This window comes from Halichoerus grypus, chromosome 3 (genome assembly GCF_964656455.1).
Source record: "Halichoerus grypus chromosome 3, mHalGry1.hap1.1, whole genome shotgun sequence".
Classification (NCBI taxonomy): domain Eukaryota; kingdom Metazoa; phylum Chordata; class Mammalia; order Carnivora; family Phocidae; genus Halichoerus; species Halichoerus grypus.
Window position 1 is genome coordinate 127,118,921 of NC_135714.1, and position 20,827 is coordinate 127,139,747.

A 20,827-nucleotide genomic window follows, 5' to 3' on the forward strand; every position below is an offset into this window, starting at 1 on the left:
AGGGGAAAGTAATTTCCCTTAACATCTTCTGGTTGTTATAAAGTCTGCTGAGATACTACAACAAATTTGCCCTCATCTCTGAAGTGAATCTGAGTCCTTTTCTGAGGATGCTGAGGGATTTGTAGAAACCAAAGAAGACCTCTCACTTTCATGGCATGTGCTGTCAGTGCTTAATGTCGGACCATTTAGAAACTAGTGGGTTGTATAATTTACTTGGGTTTTCTTGCTGGTTAATCCTAGTACAATTTACCTCGTTAATTTGTTCTTAATGAGTTCATCAGCAATGATTTAATACAACTCTGAGGAACAGCTTTCTTTAGTCTTTAATTCGCGACAGTTCCCCTTCTATTTGGCAGTACATTAATGGAAATGGAAAATTGCCTCATTCTAAATGTCAGAATAATACTGCACCAAAAACAATTCAGTCATGTCTTTCAAACCACGCACATATGGTTCATCACCAAATGTCACTGTTCTTCCCCCCTTCCCCTCATGCCCCCCTCCCGCCTGTACCTTCCCTCTTTATTTTCTGTCTATTCGCCTGTCTGTGGTGATCATTGTTTGTATTAACTTTCTAATAGCTTTTCAAAAGCTTTATTTCTCCTGCTGTCCAGGAACCAGTTCTCACAACACTAGTTTTACCTGGATCCTTAGAATTGGCAGAGTTCACAGATCAGGTGACAGCTATTGTTGCTTTTAGTATCACAAATGTCTTTCATCTGCTCTCAAAACTGAAAAAAAGTTTATGTGAAGTTTCTTCAAAATAATTTTTGTGCATAATTTTGGGCTGTTTTGTGATGTTCTCTAAGTAAAACTGTATTCCTCACTCTGCCTATGCTAAGTCAGTTCTTCCCCCCACCTCCTGGGTTTGTGTTCAAGCAAGTTGCTCTCTAAAATAAATGCTTTTAAATGAATATTTTAGTTGTCATTTTGGGGGTAAGTTCATATAAGAACACCCACAGTACAGTTTTACTTGCACTTAACGATGCAAACTTTTAATTGCGAATCTTAATTAACTAACACTTAAAGGACATTTCAATGAAATTTTAAATTAGTCTATGAGATAGACTAAAGACTGTCCATTTTTTTTTCAAAGGAAAAGTCAAAAGATGGAGCAAATTCCAAAATCATTTATCAAGCATCACTTTTGTGGGTCAACTTCCAAAGAGTATTTTAAATAAGTTTTTCTTTCTTAAGGAGACCCTACTTCAGATAATATATGAAGAAAATAATAAGAAAAAGGATCCCTACTCTCGATTGTATATTTTTTTAATATCCTTATATTTAAAGTACTTGTCTGAGTGGCACCTGCGTGGCTCAGTTTGTTAAGCATCAGACTCTTGGTTTTGGCTCAGGTCATGATCTAGGGGTCGTGAGATCAAGCCCCTGTATGGAGCTCCACATGGCGGGGAGTCTGCTTGAGATTGTCTCTCTCCCTCTCTCTCTGCCCCTCCCTCCTGTACTCCCTCTCTCTCTCTCCCTCTCTCAAAGTAAATACATAAATCTTAAAAAGTACTTGTCTGAAACTGGAATTTTGAATCTTAATTAACTTACTGGTTTTGCTTTTTATTTCTACCAGCAAGCTGACTCATCTGTGAAGTATGAATATTTTAATTCAAGTAAATGTTTTCTACAGAATGAGGATCACTTGTTTAAGCAAGCATAAGCTAATCAGAGGGTAACTTGTAGTTTTGCATTACAGAGTTAGGATCAGAAAGCACCAAGAACATTACCTGATTTCTCTGTTTTTCTTTTCCTCTCTCTAGTGGTAGATATTTAAGATATTTGCCAATTTTACACTGCAGAAACTATACAATTACTATTATAATAATTACAAATTTTTTCCACGATTTACTTAGCATCCACTGTGTCAGGTGTGTTATCCAAGTTATTGAATCTAATCTTCCTTAAAACAGTGAAGTAAAGGTTATGAAAATAGTTTTCATAGAGGTTTAAAAGGCTGTTTGACATTACAGAGATGGTATGTATATGGACACGCTTTCCTTATTCCACACTTTTTCTTTTATCTGTAGTGTTTACCTTAGAGCAGAAAAGAACACAAAGGGTAGATTATTGTCAATAGTCATCTGGCACCTCCTAGAATGTTCCAGTGACACAGAATTCACGCATTCCTAAGACAGGCAGGCCATTGTTCAACAGCTTTAATGATAGAACATGATTCATTGTATACAAATGAAGCATGTCCTATACTTTTGCCCATTGTCTTTCTTCTATCTCCTATAATAAGATAATTAGTCAAATCCTTCCTCCATGTGATACCTTCAGCTGTTTGAAGACCAATTTCTTGAACTGATTTCTCCTCTAGGCAAAAGCTTTCCAATTCCTTGCTCTAAATTCTTCATAATAAACCCAGGACAGGGCACAATAGACCTATGAAATCTGAACCAGCACAGGATAAAAAAGAATTTAATTTGGGCATTATATTTTTTACATGTAGACCCATATAGTAGTGTGTGTGTGTGTGTGTACATACGTGTGCATGCATGCCTGCCTGGATTATGTAAATTTAGGATCAAGTATAGAATAAATGGCAACATACTCATTCTGTACTAATGTGATTGACTTTTTGACCCTAACATGAAACTTTACACTCTTTGTGTAAGTTTATGCATGCTGACTTGGCCAAACAAGTGTGTTTTTGTTTCCGTCATTTGATGCATGAATCCTCTCTTTGCCCTCACATCTTCTTGACATCACTGCATTTCATAGAATTTTTTTCTATATTGTTAGTCAAATAATTGATATAAATGTCAAAGTAGGCCATACTTACAACAAATTCCTAGAACACCACCCCTGGACTTTCCCTAGGACACTTACAGATCAGCCCATTTAATTGGCTGTTGTTTAGGGTTCCCTGAGTCATCCCGAACCCTCCAGAGAAAATGGGGGCTTCCTTGAAGCCTCCACCTCTGTCCCCAGACATCACTTCAATCATCTTCTTGTGATCATTAGCTTTTGTTTTGTTTTCAAAGTTACATCTGGATGTCAGCTTTCATGTCACTCTTCTTATATAGTCTTTGTTCTTGGCTCTCTCTGTGTGATACTCATCTTTGCTTTTATAGCCCATTTGTTCACATGTTATTAATTTATATATTAAGGAAAACACACAAAAACATACTCATTTACTGGGGACTTTCTATGTATATTAAAAAATACATGCCGGTTAAAGACTTCTTCCTGGGTTTCTTTTTAAAGCAGAGTTCAACCATGCATAGACACAAAGGTTTCTTCAGATTCCTCTTTCTTATCTTTCTTAAAAACATTCTAAGAGTTTGATAGACTATGGCTCAGGGTGCCATGTTCTACTCATTTTCACCCACTGCTGGGCTCATAGGAGGTGCTCAATTCAGGTTTGTGGATCTCATCCATACTGAATTCTGATCACTTGTGATTGCCTTCTTACGAATTTCACTTCTAAACTCTTCTATCCTTCTTAATCTTTCTTGCTTTTTTGGAATGATTATCTTTGGGGCTACACCTCCTTTTTTCTTCTCTTTTAAAATCTTGTATTTTACTGACTAGAGTTCATTTGCCCCCTCACTGATACCCCCTTTCCTTGAGATCACTATACCCAACATGGGCCCATCATGTCCACATAATCCTGACACTTCCACATCACCAATGACATTCTTTCTGGATGCTCAAAATCAAGTTGTAAATAAGCTCAGGTCCAGAAGATAAGATAGTTTCAATCGCATCCACAGTAACAAATAAGAAGTAAATGAACGATTAAATTCAAAGGAGCTTTTCTGATTGCTAATTTTCTTTTTTAATCCAGTAAAACAGCTCTAACACTTCCTGAGTGCCTCTTCTCTGCCAAGCACAGTCATTACTATGATCATATAAGTTATCTCTAGAGTATATGAAAGACTTTCTGGTCATCTACTGCTTTTAAGCACATTCTTTTTTTGTACTGGCTAATTAGAGAGATGAAAGGTAGATCAAAAATATCTGCCACAAGTAGAATGAAATTTCATTCTTTCTTTTAATGTTTCAAGCAATTTGAATGATTTACAATTCAAGTAAATTTTTATTTATATAAATATATGCACATGATAAGTGTTCAGTAATATTAAATAATGACCAAGCTGAGTTTTTTTTTAAAGTAACTTTTCATTTTCTGGTTCTTGCTGTGACCAGAATATCAAGTACCAAAATAAAACTATAACATGTCTTGTGATTGTTGTTAACTGGCTGGAACCAGCATATATCAGGGGTCAGAAACTTATCCTCACAAGAATTTTAAGAGCAAAGAGTTTCAGGTTACATCATAAATTCTTAGGCATACCCACACCTTAGACTTTTTGAAAATTTTTTCTTATGAGATAAGTTCTTCTGCTATAAATAGTAAGGTGTAGTGTACAGAATGTTACCCTAAGAGTCAGGGGAGTTAGATTCTAGTATTGTCTTTTATATTATGAACAGATTCCACTGGAGGGGGTGCTGGATTCATTACAACAGACCAATGGAAAGGGCACATGAGTCAGATCTAACAGGACTAAACTTGCTGGTACACTGGCCTGGTACATAAAACATTGTATCTGCATTAGTTTCCTAGGGTTGTCACAACTAATTACCACAAACTGGGTGTTAAAGCAATAGACATGTATTCCCTTATTGTTCTGGAGACTAGAAGTCCAAAACCAAGGTGCCAGTAGGGCCAGGGTCACTCTGAAGGCCCTAGGGAAGAACACTTCCAAGCCTGTTCCTGTTTCTGGTGGCCCCAGGCATTCCCTGGTTTGTAGCTGAGCCGTGTCACTCCAGGCTCTTCTTACCTCTACATTCCCATAAGATTTTTCTCTATCTTGCGTGTTTCTTATAAAGACATTTTCATTGGCTTGAGGGCCCACCCTAATCCTGCCTCATGTCATCTCAGTTCTTACCTTAAGTGTGTTTTCACAGGCTGTATTTCCAAATAGAGTTTCTAAACTCTATTTATGTCCTACTTCTAGATTCCAGGTAGATAGGAATTTGGGAGTGGGGCATGCTATTCAACTGACTATAGTATCTAAAGATACATGGTAACTTTTGATTTAAGCCAGTTTCAAGTCGTTTATTAATCCAGTTTCACTCATCCAACAAAGATTTATTGAAAACCTATTTTAATTTATTTTTTTATTACTATGTTCATGAAAACCTATTTATGGCAGAGCAGTGCTAGGTATGAAGATGCTGTCCACAAACAAACATGAACTACAACTTTATGGAGCTGTCTAAAACACTTAAAGGGACCCTGCTGCATATGTTCCTAAAGCATGATCTCCATATTGACTTAAGCAGGCATATTTTTTCAGCATGTACTTCTAACATAAATTTATGCATTTATTTATTAAATTATTATATGAACTACTCTACTAGTGCATATGTATGCACCCCAAATTTTAAATTTAAAGGGAATCAATGTAATACAAGTAAATAGAAATAAAATTATAATATCGTCTTTGGATCTGTATTGGCTTTTTTATGCAAGTTATCCTTTTAGCAAGAATGCTCTGTAAACACCTGTTACATTCCAATCTTGTGAGCAATGTCATAGTTCTAGATGATTTCATCTGGTTGGAGCAATATTCCAACCAGAATTGGGGACCCCAGGGACAAACTCTAGCCTCTAATATATTGGAATAACAAGTGATATCTAGGGTGTCAGCACTTCCCCTCAATCTCCAAGGGCAGACTGAGGGTCATGCAAAGCTTCTATCACACCAAAGGAATGGGATAAAGTAAAGAAAAGCAGGGGCCCATCCATAAGGATTTAATAGTCATGGTAAGAGTTGAGTAAGACTAGAGATTGGGGGTCTGCATGTACTGGGTAACTCATACTTGGGTTCTAGACAGAGCTCCAAATATACTGCCTACCATAGTTAGGGATAGCTGGGATTTGGATGAGGCTGAACTTGAAGAGTGAATTCCTCTGTGTTTGAAACTCAGAAGACAGGGAAATGCTAGAGCTGACACTGTTCCTGCCTGTGACTAACTTTATGACTTTTTAAGAGAAAGTTAATCTCCTAGGCCTTACTTACTGCAGGAAAATGAAGGTAATAACACTTAAATTATTTCTAATCAGAATTTTGGATCAGGAAACCTTTGCCATTTCATGGAGAAATAAGACACACTACCATAATTCCACTGTTTTTCAGTAAGTCAAATGCTTGCAAAGGAAGAAACTTGACTCTTCTAATGAAGACAGTTAAAATCTCATACCCAAAGCAGAAAGAGGAATATTTTCAAGTAAATCCATTTTTTTTTTTCACGTACTCAGGAGTGTGACAGAGGACATTAATCTGTGTGGTATGTTTCCTTAAAGAGGTGTGGTTGATTCATAAGTGAATATCTTTGAAGGAAATTTTATAGACTGAACACATATGGAAATGCTGCCTTTGTGGACTTGTGCTGTTTGGGAACAGTACTGGTTCATTCCAATGTATTCATAGAGGGAGTACATTTGCTGAGAAATAGAGGTAATCAATAAATGTTTATTGTTTATTAGGCAATACAGGGATGAATCCTTAGTGGTTAGAAGAATTTGATTCTCATCCATTATTATTGTGGCTACCCATTTCATTATAACTTTGAAAGTATTTTCTGCTCATTTTTAGCTATTGTGTTAATCCTTTTTTAAATATTTTTTTATTTAAATTCAATTAATTAACATATAATGTATTATTAGTTTCAGAGGTAGAGGTCAGTGACTCATCACTCTCACTCATCACCCAGAGGTCATTACATCATGTGACCTCCTTAGTGTCCAACACCCAGTTACCCCATTCCTCCCACCCCCCTACCTCCCCTCCAAGACCCTTAAGAGTCTCTTATGGTTTGTCTCCCTCTCTGATTTTGTCTTGTTTTATTTTTTACTCTCTTCCTCTATGATCTTCTGTTTTGTTTCTTAAATCCCACATATGAGTGAGATCATATGATAATTGTCTTTCTCTGATTGGCTTATTTTGCTTAGCATAATACCCTCTAGTCCCATCCATGTCATTGCAAATGGCAAGATTTCATTTTTTTAATGGCTGAGTAGTATTCCATTGTATATATGTATATACCACATCATCTTTATCCATTCATCTGTTGATGGACATCTGGGCTGTTTCTATAGCTTTGGTTTTCTTTATCAACATTCCTCTGGCTATCCGGGATCGTTTCTGGTTCCATACACATTTTAGGATTATTTATTCCAGCTCTGTGGAAAAAGTTGATGGTATTTTGATAGGGATTGTATTGAATGTGTACATTGCTTTAAGTAGCGTAGGTATTTTAACAATCTTTGTTCTTCCAATCCATGAGCATGGAATGTTTTTCCATTTCTTTGTGTCTTCCTCATTTTCTTTCATGAGTATTCTATAGTTTTCTTAGTGCAGATCTTTTGCCACTTTGGTTAGGTTTATTCCTACATATCTTATGGTTTAGATGCAATTGTAAATGGGATTGACCCCTTAATTTCTCATTCTGTCTCTTAATTTCTCTCTTCTGTCTCATTGCTAGTGTATAGAAATGCAACTGATTTCTGTACATTGATTTTATATCCTACCACTTTGCTGAATTCCTGTATGAGTTCTAGCAATTTTGGGGTGGATTCTTGAGTTTTCCACATAGAATATCATGTCATCTGCAAAGAGTGAGAGTTTGACTTCTTTTTTGCTGATTTGGATGCCTTTTATTTCTTTTTGTTGTCTGTTTGCTGAGACTAAGGCTTCTAGTACTATGTTGAATAGCAGAGGTGATAGTGGACATCCCTGCTGTGCTCCTGACCTTAGGGGAAAGGCTCTCAGTTTTTCCCCATTGAGAATGATATTTGCTGTGGACTTTTCATAGATGGCTTTCATCATATTGAGGTATGTTCCCTCTATCACTGCACTGTGAAGGTTTTAATCAAGAAAGGATGCTATACTTTGTCAAATGCTTTTTCTGTATCTATTGAGAAGATCATACGGTTCTGTCCTTTCTTTTATTAATGTAGTGTACCACATTGATTGATTTGCAGATGTTGAACCATCCTTGCAGCCCGGGAATAAATCCCACCTGGTCATGGTGAATAATCCTTTTAATGTACTGTTGGATCCTATGTTTCTAGGAATGCATCCATTTCTTCCAGATTATCTAATTTGCTGGCATAGAGTTGCTCATAATATGTTCTTATAATTGTTTGTATTTCTTCAGTGTTGGTTGTGATCTCTCCTCTTTCATTCATGATTTTATTTATTTGGGTCCTTTCTCTTTTCTTTTTGATAAGTCTGGCCAGGGGTTTATCAATCTTATTAATTCTTTCAAAGAACCAGCTCCTAGTTTCGTTGATCTGTTCTACCATTGATTTCTGCTCTAATCTTTATTCTCTTCTCCTGCTGGGTTTAGGCTTTATTTGCTGTTCTTTCTCCAGCTCCTTTAGGTGTAAGGTTAGGTTGTGTATTTGAGACCCTTCTTGTTTCTTGAGAAAGGCTTGTATTGCTATACACTTCCCTCCCAGGACCACCTTGGCTGCATTCCTATGGTTTTAAACAGTTGTGTTTTCATTTTCATTTGTTTCCATGAATTTTTTTAATTCTTCATAATTTCCTGGGTGACCCATTCATTCTTTAGTAGGATGCTCTTTAGCCTCCAGGTATTTGAGTTCTTTCCAAATTTCCTCTGGTACTTGAGTTCAAGTTTTAAAGCACTGTATTCTGAAAATATGCAGGGAATGATCCCAACCTTTTGGTACCAGTTGAGACCTGATTTATGATCCAGTATGTGATCTATTCTGGAGAATGTTACATGTGCACTCGAGAAGAATGTGTATTCTGTTGCTTTAGGATGGAATGCTCTGAATATATCTGTGAAGTCCATTTGGTCCAGTGTGTCATTCAAAGCCCTTGTTTCCTTGTTTATCTTCTGCTTAGAAGATCTGTCCGTTGTAGTGAGTGGAGTATTAAAGTCCCCTACAATTATTGTATTATTATCAATGTGTTTCTTTAATTTTGTTACTAATTGGTTTATATAATTGGCTGCTCCCATTTTAGGGGCATAAATGTTTACAATTAAATCTTCTTGTTGATAGACTCTTTAATTATGATATAGTGTCCTTAATCAACTTTTACTACAGTCTTTAGTTTAAAATCTAATTTGTCTGATATAAGGATTGCTACCCCAACTTTCTTGTGATGTCTATTAGCATAATAGATGGTTTTTCACCCCCTCACTTTCAATCTGGAGGTGTCTTTGGGTCTAAAATGAATCTCTTGCAGACAGCATATCGATGGGTCTTGCATTTTTATCCAATCTGTTACCCTGTGTATTTTGATTGGGGCATTTAGCCCATTTACCTTCAGGGTAAGTATTGAAAAATATGAATTTAGTGCCATTGTATTACCTGTAAAGTCACGGTTTCTGAGTATTGTCTCTGTTCCTTTCTGGTCTATGTTACTTTTGGGCTCTCTCTTCGCTTAAATGATCCTTTTTAATATTTCTTGCAGGCCTGGTATAGTGATTACAAATTCTTTTAGTTTCTATTTGTCCTGAAAGCTTTTTATCTCTACTTCTATTGTGAAGGACATCTTTGCTGAATAAAGTGTTCTTGGCTGCATATTTTTCTCATTTAGCACCCTGAATATATCATGCCAGTCCTTTCTGACCTGCCAAGTCTCTGTGGATAGGTCTGTTGCCAGTCTGATGTTTCTACCCTGTACATTATGGACCTTTTGTCCCGAGCTGCTTTCAGGATTTTCTCTGTGAGATTTTCAAGTTTCATTATTATATGAGTAGGTGTTGACTTATTTTTATTGATTTTGAAGGGAGTTCTTTGTGCCCCCTGGACTTAAATGCCTGTTTCCTTCCCTAGGTTAGGGAAATTCTCCACTATAATTAGCTCCAGTATACTTTCTGCCCCATTCTCTCTCTCTCTTTCTTTCCTCTTCTTCTGGGATCCCAATTATTCTAATATTGTTTCACTTTATGGTATCACTTATATCTCGAATTCTCTCCCATGATCCAGTAGTTGTTTATCTCTCTTTTTCTCAGCTTCTTTATTCTCCATCATTTTTTGTCTTCTATATCACTAATTCTCTCTTCTGCCTCATTTATCCTAGCAATTACAGCCTCCAGTTTTGATTGGATCTCATTAATAGCTTTTTAATTTCAATTTGATTAGATTTTAGTTCTTTCATTTCTCCAGAAAGGGATACTCTAGTGTCTTCTATGTTTTTTTCTGAACTCTAGTTCCAACATCTTACTTATCCATGCTGATGAGGTCCCTGGCAGTCAGTACTCCTCTTGTTCTCTTTTTTGAAGTGAGTTTTTCTGTCTTGTCATTCTGTCCAGAGAAGAATGGATGAACAAGAGAACAAAATACTAAATGGCAACAACCACCCCAGAGAAATATACACTAAAGAAATCAGAAGAGACCCCAAACCAAATTATATATATATATTTTATATATATTTATATATATTTATATATATATACTTATATATATACTTATATATGTATATATATTTATGTGTGTATATGTGTGTGTGTGTATATATGTGTGTGTGTGTATATATATATATATATATTTAAGAGAGACTATAACTAGACAGATGAACAGGACAGAGCAATACACTGGATCCTGTGTGTATTTTGGTCTGTTTCTTAGAAAACTAGATCCCAAAACTGTAAAGAAAGAAAAACTTACATATGTACAAAAATAAACTTAAATACATTGAAATGGTAGAATGTAACTATAAAAATGAAAATAAAAAAAAAAAAGAAAGAGTATAAACAGACAGGGAAATAGAACAGTGCAATACACTATATCCTGAGTGTATTTTGGTTTGTTTGTTAGCAGAAAATACATCCCAAAATTGTAAAGAAAGAAAAACTTTATATATATATAATGTAATTAATTTAATTTTGTTTTTGTATATATATATAAACAAAATTAAATTACATTGAAAGGATAGAATGTAACTGTAAAGATGGAAATTAAAAAAGACTTTAACAAAAAAAAAAGAAGAAGAAGAAAGAAAAAAGAGAGAGAGAATATGATCAGATAAGTGAAGAGAAAAGAGCAATACACTAGATTCTGGATGTATTTTGGTATGTTTTTTAAAATAAACTCCATCCCAAAATTGTAAAGAATGAAAAACCTATATATATACAAAAATAAAATTAAATACAATGCAGGGTGCCTGGATGGCTCAGTTGGTTAAGTGTCTGCCTTCAGCTCAGGTCATGATCCCTGGGTCCTGGGATCGACCCCTGTGTTGGGCTCCCTGCTCAGCAGGGAGTCTGCTTCTCCCTCTACCCCTCATCCCACTTGTGCTCTCTCTATCTCTAAGAAATAAATAAAACCTTTAAAAATTTAAATACAATGAAAGGATAGAATGTAAGTGTAAAAAAAATTAAAAAGATTTAAAAAAAGAGTTGATAAAATAACAAATTGGTTGAAAAAGGAAAGAAAAAAATTAAAATTGAAAGACTAAAGAATGGTGGGGGAAAAAACATGAATTTTTTATACTATTCCCCCCTAGCGCTTGAGTTTTGCAGTTCTGTGTGATTGGTGAACTTTCTCTTAGCTGGATGTTCTTGCTGATCTTCTGGGGAGGGGGGGCAGGTGCTGTTGTGCTGATTCTCAGGTTTCTTTGCCATGGGCGGACTTGCACTGCCCTTGCCAGGGGTCAGGCTAAGTAAGTGGCTCCATGTTGCTCTATGTGGCTTTTATTCCCTGAAGCCTTTCCACGTTGCTTTGGAGCATCAGAATGAAAATGACGGCCTCCCAATCTCCATCCCCAGAGCCAAGAGCTCAGGGCCCCACTCCTCAGTGTGCCCTCAGGGAAAAGCAGTCAACACACCTGTCTCCCAGGTCTCTGTCCGAACTCTGTGCTCACCCAGCCTGTGACTGAGCATTTCTATCTAAGGCACATGACTCTACTTCAAGTCTCCAAACCCTGCAGACTCCTGTGGTGCACACCTGCTCTGCTTTTCCCAAGGGGAGGAAGAGGGGTTTGTCTCACCATAGTTCTGCCACTTGCTGGGCCCCTGCTCAGAGAGCAGTTGCCTGACCATGCTGGTTCATGGTTTATGGCTACACTGAGCTGAGAGCCCACTCCTGGGCTCACTGATTGCCGCTGACTTCTCTGCTTAGATGCCTGGGAACTCTGCCGCACTCAGGCACCCATGGTCTTCCTGTGACCCCAGGGATTCTGAGACCACACCTAGGATTCTGCTCCACTTCACCACCTGAGCATCTTTCTGGCAGGGATGTCCCTCACTGGAGTGTACTTTTAAAAGTTCTGATTTTGTGCTCCACTGCTATATCTCTTTCCAGTGCCAGCTGCCAGAGGCTCCCTCCCCCTGCAGTCTATATTCCCATATATTGCCTCAGATTCACTTCTCTGCACTGCCTACCTTGCAGAAAGTGGTCACTTTTCTATTTGTAGAGTTACAGCTATTCTCTTCTTAGATCTCTGGTTGAGCTCACAGGTGTTCAGAATGATTTGTTAACTATCTACCTGAATTCCTGGGACCATATTAAATTAAGGTCTCCTACTACTCTGCCCTCTTGGACTCCTGGTGTTGTTATTGTATTAATCCTTTAAAACTAACAACAGAAATACGATCATAATATCATATTGAGATTTGTGGTGCTTATTTTAGATCAGAAGTAAAATACCAACATACTCTGAACAGTTTCATGTAATAAAAATTACAGGATCATCTGAATTGAATAAGCAATGTATTGGACATCAGAAGGTCTAATTCTTCCATGCACCCTGCTGCCAATCAGACTCACACTTCTTATTTTTCAGGTAAAGTTCCTTTCTCTCTTTGAGTGTGGTTTTTTTTGTGTGTGTGTGTGTGTGGTTTTGTTGTTGTTGTTGTTGTTTGTTTGTTTTGTTTTGTTTTTAAGTAGATCTGTAAGTTTCCTGATTCAAACATTCTGTGACTTTCAGTTACTACTGTGTCCTCATGGTTACACTAAGTGTTTCCACCCCTCATCTGCCTGGCTCGGTTGAACAATTATCTTTCCATTATTACTTTCCTAACTATTCTTTACCTCTGGGACAGCCGCCTGCTCTTTTTTAGTGTCCCTGCTCTATTCTTTATATTCATAGCATACCATATGGATCAATCAGGATTCAGAGCAAGATAGACAATACCAGTGATTTCAAACTGCGTTTAATTCAGGGAATTGGATCATCATAGGATAGAAGGAACAGAAGTTAGAAAGCCACTTCTGGACTATTGATTTAAAGGTCACACCACCATAGTGGCTACCAAGAGATCAGAAACTTCTGCTGCTGCCACACTTTCTCGCATGGTCATAAGCTGGTGACTAGGCTCTAGGACATGGAATCCAGTTACCATCAACACATCTGTATGACTTTGCTTGCCAGTATCAATACAGGCAGAAAGATGGTTGCTACCCCACATCCATTTTGAGCTATCATTCAAGTTCATCTGGTGAGTCCTTCTTCAAACTTTAAAGCTTAGCCTCAAGTTCATATGGCAAATGTAGAAATTAGCTTTCCAATTCCTTCAACCGGAAAGAAGGTGGAATTGCAGTTAGGAGGGCCAATCCAAATGTCTACCAAAGCATGTATAATGCTTGACATGTTAAATTCGTTTATTTTACATGGATGTTCCTACCAGTCTGTAAGCCTCTTAAAGGCAGGGACCATGCCTTATTAATTTTTATATCAATAAATCAGGAAGAAGAAAAGCTTCAAAAGATTATAGTCCATTCAGAAAATGTGTATCAATAGTAAACACTGGAAAAGTTTAGCTAACAGAGTTATATACATATACATATGGTGGGCTGATAAAGTCTAGTTGGAAGACTAGTGAAGGATGGAGTGGTAGGGAAATCTTAAGGAAATGTTTAGATTACAACATGAGTTTTTTATTTTTATTTTTTTTACTTTTGTAGAGTTGACACACAATGGTACATTAATTTTAGGTGTACAATTTCTCTAGTGATTCAACTTCTCTATATGTTATGCTATGCTCACCATAAGTGTAGCTATCATCTGTCACCATACCACTCTATTACAATATCACTGACTGTATTCTTTATGCTTTGTCTTTTATTTGCACACTTACTCATTCCATAATTAGAAACCTGTATTTCCCACTCCCCTTCACCCATTTTGCCCATCCCTTATCCCCCTTCACTCAGGCAACTATCAGCTTGTTCTCTGTATTTATAGGTGTGACTTTGCTTTTGTTTGTTTGTTTATTCGTTTTGTTTTTTAGATTCTACAAATGAGTGAAATCATATGGTATTTGCTTTCTCTGTTTGACTTATCTCACTTAGTGTAAAGATTACAACATGAGTTTTGAAGAATGGTAAAATTTGGATGGACTCAAAGACAAAGATAAGATGTTACTATGGGGAGAATCCATGGAGAGTAGCACTGTGGGTGCCTAGAGCTACCTCTCCTCAAAAAGGAAGTTTCTCATATACAAAAATCTTTTTCATTTATTCATTAATTCATTTACAAATGTTTATTAAGTGGCTACTAGATATGCCATCTATTTTTCAGGGGCTGAGGATATAGCAATTAATAAAACAAGAAAAATGATCAGAGAAGAATTGAACCTTAGTAGATACAGCAGATATTTTCAGATATTGATACATTGTTTGACACTGGTTTTTTTTTATATTTTGGAATAGTTTGTGTGAATGAATAACTATGCCTCCCCACCCCTTTTTTCTTACATGTGTAGTTCAAATGGTTCCTAATATGTTTGGCAATGTAGAAATTCTCATATAGGCTCTGCCAGATGGTCTCACTGTCTAAATGTTTAATGGTTGCATTACACTATAATAGATGTTAACACAGTTGTGAAGAGGAGAATAATAATAACATAGTAAGTAAGAGCTATGGAGTGTAGTTAGCCTATTTATTCCCTGCCTCATCCCCCACCTTTTGGAAAACATGAGTTTAACTGGGAATATAGTAAGTAGGAAGGGTGTTTAATTTGGGGTTTATGTTATGATTTTGTTCAAAGCCAAAACAACACCTTTCTAGAGAATGCTAAGTGAGTTTAGATTTGTATGTTTCCCATAAATATATCTTCACCCAATCTGTTAATGGATTTATATAGTAAGATCAAGTATCTCCCTGACTTAATCAGTGCTCCATGCCTTATCTAAATTGTAATTTCTGCAAGGGGAGCAACCTTTTAAACTCTGTAATTGCCACCCAAACTTTTATTTTGTTCACCTTGAAACTCATTGGTCACTTGCATGCTTATGTCATATTATTGTGTGATCATTCTGCAAATTCTTCCCATTATTTTATCATTTTATTTCTATTTAGCAAACCATCTGGAACCATCTACACACTTGGAAAATGTCTCCCTGCATTCCTAATTATTAACAAAAGTCTAAACAAAATTTGTTTCTTAGAGCAAATTCTTGGGTGAGACACTATTTATTCAATTGGAAGAATGACATTCATTTTAACCTTAGAAAGAATAATCCCAGGATGATGAGTGTATGTATTTTTGTTATGTTGTTGTTTTGTTTTTAGAGAGAAAGAGAGTGCACACATAAGCAGGGAGTTGGGAGGGGAGGGGCAGAGAGAGAGGGAGACAGAATTTCAAGCAGATACCACACTGAGCACTGAGCCTGGGTTGGGGCTTGATCTCTCCACTCTAAAGTCACACCCCTGAGATCATGACCTGAGCCAAAACCAAGGGTCTGACGCTTAACCAGCTGTGCCACCCAGTCACCCGGTATGTATGTATGTTTTATACTCTGCTTTTGTAACACAGTATTTGGAGCAAATATGACTTAATATTGAATAAATTTGTATTCTTAATTATTATCATTTCTAATGTGTAATCTGCCATTATTTTATAAAGAAATTTTTGGGGCACCTGGGTGGCTCAGTCGTTAAGCGTCTGCCTTCGGCTCAGGTCATGATCCCAGGGTCCTGGGATCGAGCCCCGCATCAGGCTCCCTGCTTGGCGGGAAGCCTGCTTCTCCCTCTCCCACTCCCCCTGCTTGTGTTCCCTCTCTCACTGTGTCTCCCTCTGTCAAATAAATAAATAAAATCTTAGAAAAAAAAGAAATTTTTATAATATAAAACATCCAAAATAAGGAAAAATTGAAATATCATAAATTCCAAATAACAAAAGATAATCAATGTTATAATTTTAATGCCTTTCTTTCTAGTCTTTTCATGTAGCTATGATATAAAAGAAAGGAATAGCTATATGTATTCTCAGAGCATTTTTTAGATTGGTTACAAATGGTGCCTTTCCTCTAGTAGATTATTTTTAGACATTCTACCTTTTTATTATGGCTCCCACTCAGAGCTCTATCTGGTTTATAGCAATTGGGGTCATCACTCCAGACTTTGTGCTCTGGAAAGATCCATAATTCAATGTAGAAAAAATTCTTGAAACTCCTGGGAAATAACCAGAAGAGAAGAAGGACTGTAATCCCAAATGGGGGTTAAAATTACCTGAGACCCTCTTATGGTTACATTTCAGTAGACATAATTCTGATGTGTTAAGGGTGTCAGGGGAGATAGGATTTCAACTTCTTTTAACTTTTCCCCCCATACATCTCAGTCCTTAAGTTTAAGGCTGTCATTTTGGGAAATACTGTCTTCTTTTCCCTCCAAGGTACCCTTGATATTGCTTTTGATCTGATTTACTTGAATACATTTAAGGGAATGTTTGTTTGGTGGGGACATATAAAATACTGCTTTTCAGTGATTCTACATGCCCCTAAATGTGGACTTGATTCTATCAGTTTATGATTCCTTTAACTGATACTCATCTTCTGCATTCCCCCGAACCTTCTCTAGTGATAGTCACATAGAAAGGCAGTGTGATCAGTGATTACAGATTTAAGGCTTTATGGCCATCTCTGGCAAGTTATAGATTATGGTCATTTTCTCTATCCCTGACCATTTTCTAAAGACCTGTGATTTATCTGTATCTAATTTATCAGTCTAGCACACTTGTGCATTTCTGACGTTAGGACTATAATATTTAGCTTATGTGGTAAATTGTTTGCAAGAGGGTCACAATTGTTGTTATCATTCTTACAAGTACACCCCTTTTCAATGAGGTTTGGTTGTGTCTCACATTAAGAAGTGGAGTTTAGAGCAAGATGGCGGAGAAGTAGGAGACCTAAATTTCATCTGGTCCCAGGAATTCAGCCAGATAGAGATCAAACCATTCTGAACACCTATGAACTCAACAGAAGATCGAAGAAAAGAATAGCAACACATCTCTGAACAGAAAAGTGACCACTTTCTGGAAGGTAGGACGTGCGGAGAAGTGAATCCGAGGCGATATTCGGGGGAATAGATGGCGGGGGGAGGGGGCTTCCGTCAGCCGCTTCTGGCAAGTGATAGAGCAGCAGAGCACAAAATCGGAAATTTTAGAAGTTGGCTCTGCTGAGGGATGTCGCTCCAGTGGCTAAGCAGGGGGTGACACCCTCGCTGGGACGGTGTGGTCTCAGGACGCTCGGGGTCACAAAAAGACTGGGGGTGCCTGAGTGCAGCAGAGCTCCCAGGTATCGGAGCAGGGAAGCCGGCTGCAGAGACGGAGCTGAGGCCCGGGCTCTCAGCTCGGGGTTGCCATAAGCCATGATCTGTGGCACAGTTGGCCACTGCTCCTCCAGCAGGGACCCAATAAGTGGCAGATCAGGGGAGACCCCCCTTCCTCCCCCAGGAGGATCAGCACGGGAGTGCATCACAGGGATCTGCTGGGTTTGGAGACTCCATACAGGGTCGTGTGCCAGAGATAGAAATGCTTGGTCACAGGCCAGGTGAGCACGAAGTGTGGCAGGAGACCGGGGAGACAGGAGTGATTGACTGCTTTTCTCTGGTGGCTCACTGAGGAGTGGGGCCCTGAGTTCTCGGCTCCTCTGGGGCGGAGATTGGGAGGTCGCCATTTTTGCTCTTGGCCTCCAAAGCGGTATGGAAAGCTTGCAGGGAACAAAAGCTCCCGAGAACAAACCCGAGCAGATTACTTAGCCCGGACTGGCAAGGGTGGGGCAATTCTGCCTCCAGCAAAGACATTTGGGAACCATGGCAACAGGCCCCTCCCCCAGAAGATCAGCAAGAACAGCCAGCCAAGACCAAGTTTACTGATCAATGAGAACGGCAGAACTCCAGCGCTAGGGGAATACTGCATCTAGCATTCATGGCTTTTTTACCATGATTCTTTAATCTTTCAAAGTTATTTTTTTTTAACTGTCTTTTTTTTTAATTTTTCTTTTTCCCTTTTTCAACCAATATCTTATCAATCTCTTTTTAAAAAAATCTTTTTTATTTTTCATTTTTAGAGTCATATTCTATCCCTTCACAGTAGTGAACCTTATTTTTGGTATATATATATAAGTTGTTCTCTCTTTAAAATTTTGGGATACAGTTTCTTCTAACAGACCAAAATATACCCTAAATCTCTAGTGTAAGGCTTTGTTCTCAGCTCCTGCCTGATCACATTCTCTTCCTTTTTTTTTTAAATCCTCTTCATTCTTTTTTCAACCAACTTCTCAATTCCTTTTGTAAAATCTTTTATAATTTTCATCTTTACAGTCATATTCCATCCCTTCATTGTATTTACCCTTATTTTGTACATATATGTTTTTCTTTCTTTAAAATTTTGGGAGGCACTTCCTTCTAACAGACCAAAATACCCCCAAAATCTAGTGTGTGGCACTTATCTATGCACCAGCCTGATCATATTTGATCATATTCTTGGTTTTTGTTTGTTTGTTTGTTTTATCTTTTTCTTTTCCTTTTTCTTTTTTTTTTCTTTTTTCTTTCCTTCCCTTTCTTTTCTCCCAGTTTCAGGTCTCTTCTGATTTGTTTAGTGTATATTTTTCTGGGGTTGTTGTTACCCTGTTAACATTTTGTTCTCTCATTCATCTCTTCTCCTCTGGACAAAATGACAAGATGGAAAAAATCACCTCAAAAAAAAGAACAAGAGGCAGTAGGAACTGCCAGGGACCTAATCAATATGGACATTAGTAAGATGTCGGAACTAGGGTTCAGAATGATGATTTTAAAACTACTAGCTGGGCTTGAAAAAAGCATGGACTATATTAGAGAAACCCTTTCTGGAGGAATAAAAGAACTAAAATCTAACCAAATCGAAATCAAAAAGGCTATTATGAGGTGCAATTAAAAATGGAGGCTCTAACTGCTGGGATAAATGAGGCAGAAAGAGAATTAGTGATATAGAAGACCAAATGATGGAAAATAAAGAAGCTGAGAAAAAGACAGATAAACAACTACTGGATTACGAGGGCAGAATTCGAGAGATAAGTGATACCATAAGATGAAAAAATATTAGAAAATTTGGGATCCCAGAAGAAGAAGAAAGAGAGAGAAGGGCAGAAGGTACATTAGAGCAAATTATAGCAGAGAAATTCCCTAATTTGGGGAAGGAAACAGACATCAAAATCCAGAAGACACAGAGAACTCCCTTCAAAATCAATAAAAATAGGTCAACACCCTGACATTTAATAATAAAACTCACTAGTCTCAGAGACAAAGAGAAAATCCTGAAAGCAGCTCGGGAGAAGAGATCTGTAACCTACAATGGTAGAAACATTAGATTGGCAATGGACCTATCCACAGAGACCTGGCAGGCCAGAAAGGACTGACATGATATATTCAGAGCACTAAATGAGAAAAATATGCAGCCAAGAATACTATATCCAGCTAGGCTGTCATTGAAAATAGAAGGAGAGATAAAAAGCTTCCAGGACAAACAAAAACTAAAGGAATTTGCAAACACGAAACCAGCCCTACAAGAAATATTGAAAGGGGTCCTCTAAGCAAAGAGAGAGCCTAAAAGCAACATAGACCAGAAAGGAACACAGACAATATACAGTAACAGTCACCTTACAGGCAATACAATGGCACTAAATTCATATCTTTCAATAGTTACCCTGAATGTAAATAGGCTAAATGCCCAATCAAAAGACACAGAGTATCAGATTGGATAAAAAAACAAGACCCATCGATATGCTGTCTGCAAGAGACTCGTTTTAGACCCAAAGACACCTTCATATTGAAAGTGAGGGGGTGGAAAACCATTTACCATGCTAATGGACATCAAAAGAAAGCTGGGGTGGCAATCCTTATATCAGACAAATTAGATTTTAAACCAAAGACTATAATAAGAGATGAGGAAGGACACTATATCATACTTGAAGGGTCTATCCAACAAGAAGATCTAACAGTTTTAACTGTCTATGCCCCTAACATGGGAGCAGCCAATTATATAAGGCAATTGATAACAAAAGCAAAGAAACACATCGACAACAATACAATAATAGTGGGGTACTTTAACACCCCTCACTGAAATGGACAGATAATCTAAGCAAAAGATCAACAAGGAAATAAAGACTTTAGCCAAAGGCAGTTGCTTAACCAACTGAGCCACCCAGGTGCCCCAGGAAATAAAGACTTTAAATGACACACTGGACTAAATGGACTTCACAAATATATTCAGAACATTCCATCCCAAAGCAACAAAATACACATTCTTCTCTAGTGCCCATGGAACATTCTCCAGAATAGATCACATCCTAGGACACAAATCAGGTCTCAACTGGTACCAAAAGATTGGGATCATTCACTGCATATTTTCAGACCACAGTGCTTTGAAACTAGAACTCAATCACAAGAGGAAAGTCAGAAAGAACTCAAATACATGGAGGCTAAAGAGCATCCTACTAAAGAATGAATGGGTCAACCACAAAATTAAAGAAGAATTAAAAAAATTCATGGAAACCAAGGAAAATGAAAACACAACTGTTCAAAATCTTTGGGATGCAGCAAAGGCAGTCCTAAGAGGAAAGTATATA